At 38.0% G+C, this 15,932-nt stretch overlaps 1 protein-coding gene across 8 annotated transcripts in view; it reads right to left on the reverse strand.

Moving 5' to 3' along the window:
* Positions 1-15,932, reverse strand: part of nrxn2a (neurexin 2a) — a 452,348-nt gene that overhangs the window by 161,183 nt on the left and 275,233 nt on the right. The gene's annotated exons all lie outside the window — the stretch shown is intronic.

The following is a 15,932-nucleotide window of genomic DNA, read 5'->3' on the forward strand; positions in this document are numbered from 1 at the left end:
TGCTGCACTTTCCTCTTCTCCTGCTGTAACTTAAGGTCAGATGACAGGCTTGATGCAACGCCTTTATGCATAATTCATCTGTTGCAGTCATTTGTATGAGACAACGAATGCTATGAATATACCATTACCTTGATTATAACTTCATCTGCAATGAATAACGCTGATGCTCACTGCGGTATATTTCACTACGGCCTCCACACAGGATCATTTTTATTATTCATTGGATTGAGTAAGCGTGCTACTGGGGTGATCCATAAAAGCTATCGTGTGAGGAAGTTTTTCCTATTTTTGCTGAGTAAGTGGCCAAGAGGCCTGTTTACGCATAATGACCTGTATTGTGTGTGTACAGGAGAGGCGAACAGGTTTGTGCCGTACCCAGAGAAAGACCGGCCAGTGGCAGATGTGCAATGAAAACAAATACAGCCAGTCACATTGGCTGAGGTCATTCCAGGGAGTCGCACTAAAGCACCCACAGATTTTCAGATATGCTGATCTGGCATGTGCATGATATTAAGATGAGCAAACAGCAAATATCGTTTATTGATTTTATTATTAAAGTGTGCACCCCTCCCCCACTATGTGGAACAACAATACATTATTGTCAATGTTGAAATACATATACAACATTAAACTGTATCCCAACACACAAACTTTACAATATGCAAAATCAAATAAAAAATGCAAATGCATGTGAAAGAAATATATACTGCCATTCTGTTTGGGGTCAGTGAGTACGTTTTTTTTAATATATTTTTTTATACTTTTACTCAGAAAGTGTTCAGCAAAACTATTCAGCAGCACAACTGTTTGAAATGTTTGTTTAACAGCAAATCAGCATATTAGAATGATTTCTAAAGGATCATGTGACACTGAAGCCTGGAGTAATGATGCTGAAAATGTATAAATTGCATTTTTTTTTTTTTAATTACTCATTAGATTTGCTTTGGATGTATAGTAACTTGGTAATGTGGCAAAAAAAGTAGAAATAAATAAACCAATGAGTTTAAAGATAATGTGAGCCAATGTTGATGGAGAAAACGTGTTAGGAGAATACGTAGAAGAAGAAAAAAAACAGTTAATTGATGATTGCATGTTATTGGACAATAAATACAAAAGTTGCAGAGGTTGAAGAAAAAAAAAAACACTAACCACAACAAGATTTATGAGACACATTGCCACTACAGAAAAGAAATATGCTGATTAGTATCACGGTTTTCTTTTGAGTTACAGCTGCTATTTTTTATCATTAGCGGACATATACATTAAACATCCATCGGATAGAATTACATTAATCTGCTTATGTTGCAGGTTCTAGAATGCATGTGTATGCATCAACGTCACTTTGAGCGGACAATATTTGCACCCATTTCCCCAGTGATTTACACTAGCGAGAGCCCGTTTGGCAGAAATTACCATCATGTGATGTTTTATAATGATACATTAGAAATCAAACGGAAAATTGTAGAAAAATTGACAGCTTTCATGACAATTATTTATGGAGAAAGGTGCTTAGGTTAGTATATTACCCAATGTACACACTTGGGTAACAGATCAGCCTCAAGGGTGGTCAGCCTCCACAAGCGCTGTATTTACTTCTGCTGCTCTCCATCTCATATTCGCCAGCAGTGCCGGTAATAAATTAACAGCTCAGAACTGGACCATTTCCTGTTCCCCTGCATCCCGACGCTGGGCTGAAAGGATTTCTCCCCTCGGTTGCCGCAGCCTGTGGCTTATTATGCTGTTATGAGTCCATTCAGAGAAAAACTCTGCTGTTAAAATGATTTAGCAGGATGGCTTGGCAGAGGTGAAAGGAAACAATACCGAACTGTGCACCAGTAGCACCACTATGCATGACTCCACTTGGCCTGCTCCTATTCTAATGTGGCTCCACTAGCTTGAGCCCTCCAAGCTATTAGATAGAGAGCAAATTTCCCCACTCAGCTCCTCACAGAATCTATAATGAGAGCCGTGGTGTACGAGGAGATGGCTGTTTATAAATAGACTCGCGCACAAACAAACACAAAGATATGAATGAGCATACTGTATATTGTTTCCGAAGAGCCCAGCTTTCCTACTGCCGAGGAGATGGGGCAAAATGAAACGGCACTGCCAGTAAGCGCACCTGGAGTTCATTTCACCTTGTCACCACTGACATAAACCCACCATTACAGACACCCACCTGGTTCCAAGAGCGCGTGCACAAGGTCCTGTAGGCGTTTGTGCACTAAGGCACTGATTTATTAGAGGTTTGCATGAATTAATAATTTGATAGCACATGCAAAAAAAAAAAAAACATGAAATAGTCTAATGATTGGGCAATTAAAGCACACCTTGCCAGATTTTGTAGGTTTCCTTTAGTGGTGGCGTCTGTGCAAATGGGTAAATTACCTATACGAGTTTGTGGCTAGTGGATGGAACTGTCACATTATAAATACAATCCATTATTGCTCTGTAAGGGGACAAATATATGTGTGAATAAATTCTATATTTCAATAATGTGTATATATATATATATATATATATATAAACACACACATGCATAGCATACATACATATTAATAAATCTGAAAATAATGTATTTAGAAAAATAAAATTACAAATGCTATATATATATATACTATACTATATGAACAGAAATTCATAAAAATTCAGAAATTGTGCAGAACAAAAATCCTTACTTCCGAGCCTTGAGAGAATTTGATTTTAGAACAAGGTAATAAATTATGTTATGATTTTTTTACAAAACATATTTTTGGATATAAATCATGGTGCAGTGATATTATCAACATATTAATTTGTTTTCTTTGTGAATTATGAATCAGGCGATATCGTCCTCCATTTCACAATATCCCAATCAGCTGCTCATCACACAGAGTGAGCTTTCTGAATGGTAAGATTAAGTCACATAAATAAAGACTAACAAATAAATAAATTGGTATTTTAGAGACAATCAGCCAATATATAAGTGTTTATTTGCTTTTTAATTTGTGTTTATTAGTTCGTCTTAATCACCTGCAAAATGTCCATATGTAATTTATTTAATTGCATGAGCTCTTTATTATAAATCTTTATTATACCCTTTCCTTCATATCTTACATAAAGATCAAATAGTGCAACATGCCCCATTTTGTAAACGGTTCAAGGTTTTCCCTGCATTTTCCCGGACACTCCTTTAAAATGCATTTTCTGAAATAAAAGCTTCTGTTTCAGAGTGTCAAAACAGAGACTCTTCAGCCATCCTTGTTGTTTGGCTCAGTACATTCATCTACTACAGCACACAGTTGTCATTGGGAACCTGGAGGATGTAGCCTTGGGTTTTTAGAAATAAGACATTTATTGTGCTTGAATGGCATATTCACAGAAAAGCAAAACATTACTTAAGCTACGTACTGTAGATGCTTCCCATGGCGTAGGGTAAAAACAATTTGAAAAAAAAAAATGGTGAGCAGATACTAGATGTAAGTGGCTGTAATTTCAGTCAGATTACATTAGCATTGGACAATGTATTAGAGGAACACATTAGTGGAGGTATGAATGGTATTTTATTCATCTACTGGCAGCCATCAACTCACTAGCTAACAAAGTTTAGAGTAAATTCCAGTGCATTTATATTATAAGTACAGAACGTTGATTCCTCATGTGGTTTTCTGGGGAGTGTTGAAAGATTCACTCTGTAACCGTATCAACTAAATCTAGTTGACCTCCACCACGTATTTCTTTAAAACGTGGAAAATGTTGTCCTTAGCTGCGTGCATCACAGCTTTCACAATGCACTACACAGTAAACTCTTTTCTGCAACACATCTATAGAATATCTGAAGTGCAGAATCCACAGTGCATTTTGTTCTCGCTCTCAGTAAATATGTGTATAGTTTATCAAAAATAATAAAAGGGAAGGTTGTAACACATGGTGGGTTGTAACATAATCAGCTAAACCAATGAAAAAAAAGAGCTACAGAAATAGAATCACTACCACCTAAGTTGACCATGAATGATGCCTCTATGAAAGAATATAACGCATTTAACGATTTTGAGACACATAACAGACGTTTAAACAAAACAGAACTCTTTCCCCACCATTGGAAATTTCCGTCATTTGTGAGAAAGCACTTCTTCGACTAGGGGTGTCACGATTCTCCAAATCCTCGATTCGATTACATTTTCGATTCTAAGGTCACGGTTCGATTCGATTCTCGATTTTTACATTTATTGGCCGAAACCGGCCAATCAGGATGCTCTCTGTCTTATATGCGCTTCATGAGGCACACACGCAAGGTCTCTCGCTCTCTCCCTCTCTGCCGTGCGCACAATACGGTTTGGAGCACAATTTTTTCTGTCTCGCATGCACGCTCTTTCTCGCTCACTCTAGATTCCGGGAGATTTTAACTAATTTGCGTGCATCAGGGATCCGCGAGACTTGGGATGTCTGCAAACTGTGGCTTTTTTGAAGTGCGAACGTTGTCAACATAACTCACTGGAAATCCAAAAAACTTCCACACCTGCGACTTCAATGAAAGAGGAGGGGTTTCAAGTTCTGTCGATGGGTCTCCTGCATCTGCAGTTGCCATGCTATCTTTTGAATGGCTGTAGCTAAGTTAGAGGAGGTTGACCATATACTCGCAGCACTTCAACACACGTGTTTTTTTCCGCTAGGCACGCCGACCGGACGTGACATGGGGGCGTGGCAGCATCGACGATTCCATTTTTTAATTCGAAGTTCGAGATTGTGAATTAATTTCGGTCGATTTCGATTTAAAATCGAAATCGTGACACCCTTATCCTCGACATTGACATAATTTTTCAGCTTTCCCTGTTTTCACTGTTATATGGTAGGGGGCGCTATGACACGTCTTCTTAAAGAGTACTGAATCTCCTGATAAAAACACAAGTGAAGACGATGCAGAAACAATCGATATCATGTGTAATCATATGCATATGATAAAAATAACACAATCACCAACATTAAACAGCATATAAATCAAAACTGAATGAAATGTCGAGCCAGGACGAGCTACAGGACTGTGCAAGCATTAGGCGTGTTGATGGACTCAATCTACTCCATCTATGCTTTGATCATCATTCTGGATATGATCCAAACGTATTCAAGTGTTGATAAAAAAGAATGCATAAAGCTAGAATAAAACAGGTGTTGTTGTTTAAAAGCAGAGGGTCTGTTCTTTCTTTTGATATATTGCATGTTCAGATATTCATACAACAAAATATTCTGGGGGCCATACATTTTTGTGAAAATGATCACAAAAAAAAGAAACGCTGGCTATGGCTGACAACTTTTCTTTCTTTTTTTTTTAGCTGGTGGGGAAAGAGTTAACACTCCCCTACTCTTTCAGTAACACTCCACTCACACGTTCTTAGTGCTCAAGTTGCTGTAATTTTCTCCTCTTGCTTTTGTGGGTTGTTAAGCACATACTATTGTGGTTGCAGGGGGCCGGAGGACTGGTGGGTGCACGTGTGTTTGCTTATTTTGGCCATGCTGGAGGAACATATGCCCACCACACCGTCTTCAACTCATCCCCAGCATGCTCGACCACACATTCTGTATGCTTCTCCCCACTGAGGATTTCATGGCCAATTGAACTCTCTCAGAATACATTACACTGCCCCAGCATGCATCACACACACACACACAATGAAAACACACACATGGAGCGTTACAACTGCTGGCAAAATCTCCATTATTTGAGGGGGTGGTGATCGTGCACCTCCGTGGGGTGTGCAAAAAATGGCATCAACACCACACCCACATGATGAAGAGAAAAGAGCTGTTACAAATGAGGGTTTCAGAATTGTTGGTCCAGTAATAATTTTCAGTACCTCAATATGCTTTCTGATAATAATGGCACTTTCTGTCTGTAGCATTTGTTCTGTTCCAAAATCAAGTGTGCTGCCTACCAAGGCAGTAATTAAATGACAAATACAAGTACAAGTTAATTGGCAGCACTTGTGACATGTTGATGACAAATAAAATAAAAATCTTGCTTATAGCAAAACAATTACAATGGAAGTGAATGAGCCCAATCTGTAAATGTTAAAATACTCAACGTTTCAATAGTATAGTCACAAAATGTGAACAATTTGCGATAATGTGATTTCAGTGTGAAAAATCACCTACTAACCATTTCTTTGTGATGTCCAAAAATGTTTTGTGTTCCTCTGAGAAACGTTGCGTTCACTCACAAAATAACACAAAAGTTTTGCGAGTGGACGCAAAGTTTCTCTTAAGTGAACGCAAAGGTTTTGCGAGCGAACTTATTCCTCCCATCTCATATTTTTTGTCCCTCCGTAAATGATAACCTCTATTGAAGCCAATTTTGATTGAAGTCTTATGATGGTTTTATGAAACCTTTGCAGGGAGCTAACTATGTAGGCAGTAGGCAACAAAGCAGTTCACTAGGTTTTGAAACAGTTTATATGTTGTGTTGTAGCATTTCACATTTGTACAGTGTCACTTTGAATAACAGTCTAAATGAATAAATGTAAATGTTCCGTTTTGCTGATTTATTCAGCACATTTCCCTGTGCTGAACATGAGTTCAAAACATTTTGTGATTATCATCAAACCAGCGAATAACACTGAAATGAACTCTGAAAACAATCTGGTCCAACAACGCTGTAGCTTTTCTATATGTAAATTTGTTTATAGAGGTATGCTGTTTTCAGTATAACAATGTCACTCTTTCAGTACTTATTTTAAAATGGATTTAGGCCAATTTCTTTTAGCTGTCTTTCATTGCGTTCGAGTGATTCTATGGTGCTGTGAAGCTGGGATGTTCACTGCTCCAAGGCCTCTTAACTAAGAGTGTATTTTTCGCACAGCACTGCAGTTTACAACAGGCTCCACGCTTGCGCCATTAACTGGCTACTGTGCTCATTAGCTTGACAAAATAAAGGGCCTTGACATTTTCCAGCCCACACAGTAATGTCTACGCCTCATAAACACACAAACAAACAACACACACACACACACACACACAGCCGCCGCCACTTAATCTGGCCATCTTATTTCCGAGGGCAGTGGTCTGAGATTATAACGCTGGTATGAGGAACATTAAGGCTGTGAGTCAGAGAGACAGCAGATAAGAGAGTCGAGGGAGAGCAGTCATCCCTCATTCCCCAGATAGGACTCTCATCGCTGGGTGACTTTTGCATGGCAGGTCTGGCACAGTCGTTTAAGCTCCTCTCCAATTAGCAGCATGCAAAGGGCACAGGAGCAAGCACTTTTTGATGCATTGTGTGCGGGCGCTGAGACGGTCTTTGATAAATGTTTGAGGTAGATGAGGATTATTGCCTTTTAATGATCCTTTTAAGATAGTCATGTCAACAAAACATTATTAAATAAACCAAACAAAACCCACTTAAAACCACTGACTAAAGCCATTCTCTAAATATGAAGTGTGCCAAGGTTATTTGCATGCACTGTCTGCAGTGTTTCCACATCTATAGTACATATTGCACACATTTCGATAAATAAATAAGTTATTAATTAATATATATATTGTTTGGAACAATACTGTAAACCCATCCAAAGTACAGCATTGGGTGTACCTGGGCGTATTTGCATTGGGTGCTTTTTTTGACATAACACATCACCCATCATACCTGGTTAAGTCACTGCTAATATATATATATATATATATATATAGTCAGCTTGTGAGCTGCGTTGAACCAAATCAGTCGATTATGAGGTTCCATGTCAGTTAGTTGCTACCTTAAAAGGCACCACATTAGGCAGCAAACTAAGTTTTGGTACAGAGTTCTTGTCTAGAAGGCCCACTAAATGCCTTGGATGCAAATAACTGAAGTGCAATTGCAAAATTAGCAATTCAAATCTGGAAGGCTGAGCTCTTCACGTAGGTCAGTGTTTAGCACTTTGTTTCCTGCTTGCCTGAGCTTTGACAGGTGATAAGAGAGGAGAGTACAGAGGAAGACAGGCCGATTACAAGGCCGGAGTCATGCCAACAACATCCTGACAATGGCGGGGGAAAAAAACGCTCGGATGGAGAGAAAGAGTCTGAGAAAGAGAAAGAATAAGATAGAAAGGTAGCACAGCAAGAGCTCTGTCCATCTTGAGGAGGATGAAAAGAGAAGTGTGACTGTCCCTACAGCTCTCCAATAAAGCAACTCACCCTAAACCCGGCTCAGTGTGTGCAGACAAGTGGGGGACCGGCTGATGAAATCGACCATAAACAAGCCTAAACCAGCAGGTCTCTGCACACCAGCAGTATGAGATAGGGACAAACATACTGAAAGAGGTATATCTAGCACACACACACACAAAACACACTCTATATTCTCAGCCACACCGTTCTGCAGCAGATCTTTGGCCAGCGTGCTGAGGTGCTCAACAATTCCATAATAACAGATACATTTATGAGATTGATTTCTTTGGAGGCACTTTGTTAGTTCGGACACCTGGGAATGGCGTTGTGTATGTTTCATTGTGCCCCTCTGACATATTTATACGCTGCTGTGATCGTATTAATGGGAGCACATAATTCTTCGGAGGGCCAGTATTTGCTCGGTGAGTGGACTGAGAAATGGACCCTGCCTCGAAGACGCTTCAACCTCCTTCTATTAAAGTCAGAGGATGCAAATCACCATTAGCTGTGTCCAAAAACTGATACACGCCACCTTAACAAGCAGTACGGAGGTAGGCACATTTCAATGCAATTTTGGCACAACATCCTGATATGAGTCAACAGACACAACAACACAAAAGAGAATGTATTTGAAATGAAGACTAATTTAGAAAAAAAACGATATGTACTGTACCAAGTTTTAAAAAATTAATTATTTGTATTCATGTCAGTTTCATATGGCTTTGAAAGACTTTTATACTGTTTTCAAGAAAAGTTCCAGTTTAATGGCTGAAAAATGTCTTTCCCCAGGAACTTGGGTCTTTGGGGTGGTACTCAGTGTGTTTCGCCTGCAGGGACCAGGGTCTAAATGAAGTTCGAGGTAAAAATTTTCCCTCAGAAAGTCCCTGCTCACGAGGTAGTACTTTTTCAAAGTTCAGGAACTTTCGGGGGTGGGACTTGGGTGTTTAACATGCGGATTGGTTGAGTTCACGCAGCATTTTGATTAGTTGACTCCACGCACCACTATTTTTAAAAGTCTGTTGCAGTGCATGCAGTAAGAGTTGTTTGCTATTTGAATCAACAATGGAGTTTTAACAATAAGACAGATAGACCAACAACGAGGTTTCTTAAGGCTTTATTAAGCTTATATGTGGAGGACAAAATCCAGCGGGAACTGGAAATTTGCATGCAGTCCTATGTCACCGGACTAATTTGATATCTTTACGGTACTTTAGACTGTGATGGAAATGCAGAAAGCAACAGGTCTGGGGGGAAAAAGTTCCTGGGACAAATTGTTCTGGGTAATTTCGGTGGAAACGCGGCTTTATGGTGTAACCATCAAATAAAAAGTAATAATATATTTTCAATATATATTTTTCAAGGTAAACGTTTAAATATCATTAATTTATTAATTCATAAATACTATGGACATTTTACTGCCTGAACTAATTTTACATTGTCATTAGGATTGGGTTTTGTTTGAATTTTAACGATACCGATTCTGCTTATCGATTCCTAATTTCGATTCCAATAAGGTAAAACATAAATAAATAGATATTTTTATTATATCTGGACAGTTTTATCTTGACATTTTTAACTGTATGCCAAACAAAAAATCAAAAAGCATTTTAATACAGATTTCTTTTTTTTTAAAGCAAATACAATTTTAACTTACAGGCTTTATATTTCCTTAGTAGGTACAGAAATGCTGCCTGTGAAGCCTTTGAAGGATTTCGGGCACAGCCCAGATGTCCGACTCTGTCTGAATGATGGCATCAGTATTTAAGGCTCTCAGAGGCCAGTGCACTTCTACTGTTCAGCTCCAGAAAGTATCCAGTCAATAGTGACTTTCTGACCATCACGGTGGAAAAGAGCTGCTTTATCCTTCCCTCTTTCTGTTTGTATAGGCCCACTAATGCCCTGCTCTAATTTCTCGTTTGTAATAATGATCAAAAACCAATTACAGTGGGGGGAATAAACACAGCCGAACAAAGCCGGCCATCAATCACCGCACGTGGGCCGTCACTATTTCTACCTTATTCAGCTAGAGCGTGAGTGTGTGTGTGTGTGTGTGTGTGTTTGTGTGAGACTTTGAGCTCCTTTGTGCTGATGGCGAGTCGGGCCTAGACACCCATTGTTTTGAAAGATGATGTCTACGTTGTTTTCCACTTGGTTCAACACGTGAGAGGGTTATTAATTGAAAACAAGAGTGGAGCTGACTTCTGGGAAAGATGCACTCAGCTTCTACATGAAAAGCCAGCGAAGTAAGATAAATCTAATTCCCACAAACTACTGATTCAAAGCGCTTCTGACAAGCTGGCATGGCTGGATACAAGCATAATATTCTATCACCAATGCAATAATGTTTATTCACATCCATTTACTCGTTTGTTCTTTACTACAGTTGATTTACCACTTCTGTTGACCTTCTAAACAGCAGATTGTGAGGCGCTAATGCTGTAGAGCGTGGCGAGACACCAAGTCATACTGAGAAAGGCAATATTTGTTGGTAAAACAGCATACAGCTGTGAATCTTGGTCTGGCAGAGCTTTTTATCTAGGCTTTGTGACATATGCTCCACTCATGTAAGGTATTGGAGGATTCTTTGTCTGTGAGGTCATACAGCCTGGTTGTTATCCACTTTGTGAACTACTGTCAGCAAACATGTAAGCCTATGGAAGGACAGAGATTTTGCCTTCTCAAAAGTCTTGTTAAAAATGTGGTAAGCTTCTAGAAAACTGATCAGAATCGCTGGGGATGGTAAACGGAGCAGCAAATATTGCATTATACTCCCCTCAATGCATTGCAAACAAATATGCTGTGTGTCATGATATAACTCGCAAATAAACGCAGTTAACGGAAAACGTCAAAAGCTTCAAGCTGCAATTTATCTGTCAACAAAAACAGCACTTCTGAAACTGAAACTGGGCTCATCTCAGATAGTGAAAAAAAATCCGGAATTTTAAACAAAAATCTCAGTGAATAAACACGCCAATATTATTATAGAATAGAACATATACACTACCGCCGGTCAGTAAAAGGATTTTTTTTTTTTTAAGAAATTAATACTTTTATTCAGAAAGGAATCATTAAATGTACAAAAGATTTCCATTTCAAACAAACACTGTTCTTTTGAACTTTCTATTCATCAAAGAATCCTAAAGATCAGGCTTCCCACAAAAATATTACGCAGCACAACAGTTTTCAACATTGATAATAATAAGTAATGTTTCCTTAGGAGAAAATAAGCATATTAGAATAATTTCTAAGGGATCATGTGACACTGAAGCCTGGAGTAATGATGTAATGACAGTAATGATAATCACAGTATTACTGTTTTTAAACAATTTTTTGATCAAATAAATGCACACTTGGTGAGCTTAAGAGACTTCTTTCACTTTTGACCCCAAACTTTTAAACTGTAGTGTATATACAGACAAACACAAGCATATATTCTTCTCAATATGAGAGGAAAGCCAAATGGCATTTCCATGGTAACAACTTCTCTTATTGGTGGATCATCCACAGCTGAAATCTTACTGACTTATCCTCTACAGAAGCATGTATCATCGCTTAATGTATAAAGCTTTCAAGGCATGCCAACCATGAGCTCTGAGGTTAATCCTAAAAATCTATTTCTCTATAGACACGTTTTTTTTACCACCTGCAAAGAAGAATACGATTTTTATAAAAATAAATGATTTTTTATAAAAACAAACACAATTTACGCTGAAATCACAGTGACTTACAGCCTCTACAGAAGCATATATCATCACTTAACTACCTCAGAGCTCATGGTTGGCCAGCTTTATACAATATCACTATATCTACTTCTCTATAGAGAAAACAATTGGGATTTTTTACCCACCCGCTAAAAAGAAAATGCAGCCAAAAATAACCTTTATTTAAATTTTTTTTTTTTGCTTATTTTTGTGTGCATATGACCAGAATGTACATTTTAAAATCCCATTTATCCCACATCTTAGTTGAGACCCAAACTGCAGCACGGTTACTATGTCTAGTGCTGAATTTCCAAGTCTGAGTCAAAATGAGCCAAGAATGGAAGATCCTCTGAGCTTGAATCTGTGCGCAACTGATGGTATGAAAAGTAAGATACTATTACTGAATTTTAGGATTTATTACTGCAAATTAATGTCATATTTAGGCCACGGCTGTCAATTGTTTGTGAACAAAATCTGCTATGTTTGCATAGAATTCATCTTAAAGTGTTAACACATTGTGACATCTGTTTTTATTACTGTACGTTTATATTTGTCAAAAAAACATGTATTTTTTCTCATTTCTATCTATGGTTATTTTCACTTGTCTGCACACTTGTATTATCAGTAATTATCAGTAGTAGTAATCAGTGTATCATATGGTAATACAATACAACGTTTTCTTACTTGTAGATCAATACATATTAAGTGTCTGCATAATCTTCCTTATTGACTAGAGCTGGCTACTTGGAAATTCATAATGATGTCAGACTGAGCTGTTTCCCATTTAAGCTCTATCTGTGTGTCTAGTACATTATACATTTTGAGCAGTAAGATGGAGTATATAAACAAACGTTCATCAGTCATTCATTTTTACTCTTAATACTTGAGTATATTAAAAAATCTAGAACTTTACTCTTAAACAGGTTCCAAAAGGGTTTTTGGTAACACTTTACAACAAGGTTCATTAGTTAGTAATGTTAGTTAATAAAAATATCGCTGTTCATTGTTTGTTCATGTTAGTTCACAGTGCATTAGCTAATGTTAAGAAATGCAACCTTTGATTTTAATACCGTATTAGTAAATGTTAAAGATTAATAAATGCTGGAAAAGTATTGTTCATTATTAGTTCATGTTAACTAAGGTAGTCAAAACTAATGAACCTTATTGTGAAGTGTTACCGTTAATAACCACTTTTTCTTAGTGTGAAAAATATTTTACTATATTACTATATATACTTTTCACTATAAAGAACCTTTTGTGCAATGGATAAGTTCATAAGTTCCATGGATGTTAAAGGTTCTTTATGGAACCGTATGCCAATTTTTGAGTGTGTTGTGTACTTTCACTGAAGCGAAGTTGAAAAGGAGTACTTAAAACTTTTACTGGAGTTATATTTTATTAGGCTATCTGTAATTTTACTCAAGTACTTGATTTGTGTACTTCATCCAACCCTGCCCAAACCTAACAGTGCATTAACAGTCTACTAATACTTTAACTCTAATGTAATTGCAAATGATACTTATAGTTGGTAGAATATCTAAAGAGTTTAGTTAAGCTTAGATTGTTTAACAGTTTAATACGGGTCAGAGTTCCTCAGCACATTTAACCTACAGGTCAGGGTTGACAGCTGACCGATATTTAATCTATGAAGATGTCAACCCTGTTCCCAGAAGCTGATGAGAGGGCTCTTGTCGGGCCCGACCTTCGATAATATTGAACAACTATGATTTAATCAGACCTTGGAGGAAAAAGACACCAGAAAGTTGCGAAAATGGATTTAGAAATGAAACAGCCGCACTAATTGTTATTCCTTCAACATGCGGCTCATTTATTACTTTTAATTGAATTGCTTTATCTAGAGCCTGTTGATGTTTCTGGAATACAAATCTAATTTGATCAACATAATTAAGGCACCGATACGTTTTCAAAGAAAGGGCTGTAATCATTTGAGTGAGTCAAATATGTAAAATAGTCCCGGGTATCCAACACACCCTTCGTATATCTCTCCGTAATTAAAACTCAGATACTCTCCTTCGTTTCAGGTGTATTTGTTGCAGTAGTAGTTATTTCCTGTGCGACTCGCGCCTGTCAATAGCTGCTACATTATTCGGGACGGAGCTGATGCTGTGCCATCTACCAGCAAACTCACTCAAACCCCTGGAGGGAATATCAACTAGCATCTCTCTCCCTGACCAATGGACCCATAGGCAGTAAATAGCCACTGTCTTCCTTTTAGGCGAGGGATTGAGAGCCCCGAGCACTGGATCAGGTGTGAGCGGCGCCCACGGATCCAGCGTGATGTGGTTGAGGCGTATGAATATTTCAAGCTCTGCTCTTGCGGAACAAATGATCTCTTAACACAAACACTCCGTGCGAGAGGCACAACAGACTCGGCAGATGTGTGGGTGTCAATATGATCACCTCTGTTGGTGTGTGCTTTCATTGTTCATGCATGCGTGGCATACGGTGCAAGAATTCCTTTTGTGCGATAATGACGAGCAAACGTGTGTGCGTGCGCCTGTCAATTGCAGCAAGATATTACAAACGTGTAAGTAATTGGCATGTTAAGGCTTGGCGTTTTGGCAGGCGAGTCCTGTCGTCTCTTGGGAGGAGACAGAGAGAGAGAGATTGGGAGTGTGAAAAATGGAGACGGTGAAGGGTAAAAAACTGTAGACAACAGGGTTGGGCAAAATTCAGAACTGGCTTCCTTTAGTTCATGAGTTTGAATCTGAATCAAATTGGCCTCATGCCACATGATGCTGAACTGGAATGACATAAACAGGAATTGTCTGAGATGCTATTAAAAAAAATTCAACAGCCAAACAGTAAATAAATTCCATTACTATCAAAACAAATAAATGCATCATTCATTTTGACAAATTATTTTGAAGACCTTGACAGTACAGTAGGGCATTCTGGGAAATTAAGAACTATTTCACAGAAGTCCATAAAATAAGTTATTTTAGCTGATAAAGTTAATATATTTAAATAAAATGAACACAACATGACACGACAGTCAGAGGACAGAAACTCCCATAGCCGCTGTATTAGAAACACCCCCACAGCAGCATTAACTATTTTTTTTGTAATTTGTTGCAGAGGTAATATCATACTAAGTATAGTCTTATAAATGAACATACATTTAAAAAAAAATGAAAATATAAAAAACTTTGCAGGATTTACGATGCCGATGACCGTTAAAATGCGTCATCGTAGTCTGTGAAAAGGGTCCACTGTCTCATCTTCAACCTTAGGGTTGGTCAACTCTGGTTTGAGGTCCACTGTCCTGCAGCATTTAGCTCCAATCCCAATCAAACACACATTTAAAGATTTTTTTGCAAGTTTTGGTGTGTTTGATTAGAGTTGGAGCTAAACTATGCAGGATGGTAGCCCTCCAGGAGCAGGGTTGGCTACCCCGTTCTACCCTGCAATTAAATATTGAGTTGAAAATTCAACAATATAGTCAACTAAATGGAATAAAATCAGTTTAACATTTGGATAACCCTTTTGTTTCTTACCCTAATATGGCAACGTATCGCAGGGGATACAGATGTTTCAAAATGTGATAAATAACAGCATGAACAACATATGACTTCATTTTCTTTTTCAGAATCTTAAGACAGTTCACAATTAATATTTGCAGTTTTATTTATTTTTTACTTAAAAAAACTACTTTCCGCAAAGTCAGAATGTCCAGCACCATGGGCGAACGTGTGGGTTTTAGGTCATGATGACAAAAGGAGGAATACAAATTTGAACCAAGTAACATAACCCATATACTCAAAAGAGAATCACCTATGATAATGATAATTTTTTTTCATGCCTCCTATAAGAGACTAAAGACGTGTGTATACAGCTTGTGGTGCATGTGTATTATAAATTGTAATATTTACGCTTTTGGGAGACGCTTTTATCCAAAGCGACTTACATTGCATTTCAAGGTCCACATTTATATTCTTATGAGTTCTTGCTTTCCCTGACAATCGAACCCATGGCCTTGGCGTTGCAAGCGCCAATGAAATCTTTCTAATATGCTGATTTGCTGCTCAAGAATAATTTCTTATTATTATCAGTGTTGGGGAAGCTACTTTGAAACTGTAGTTTGACAAGCTACAA

This window comes from Rhinichthys klamathensis, unplaced genomic scaffold, assembly GCF_029890125.1.
Source record: "Rhinichthys klamathensis goyatoka isolate OS25496 unplaced genomic scaffold, OSU_Roscu_1.1 h1tg000191l_1, whole genome shotgun sequence".
Taxonomy (NCBI): Eukaryota; Metazoa; Chordata; class Actinopteri; order Cypriniformes; family Leuciscidae; genus Rhinichthys; species Rhinichthys klamathensis.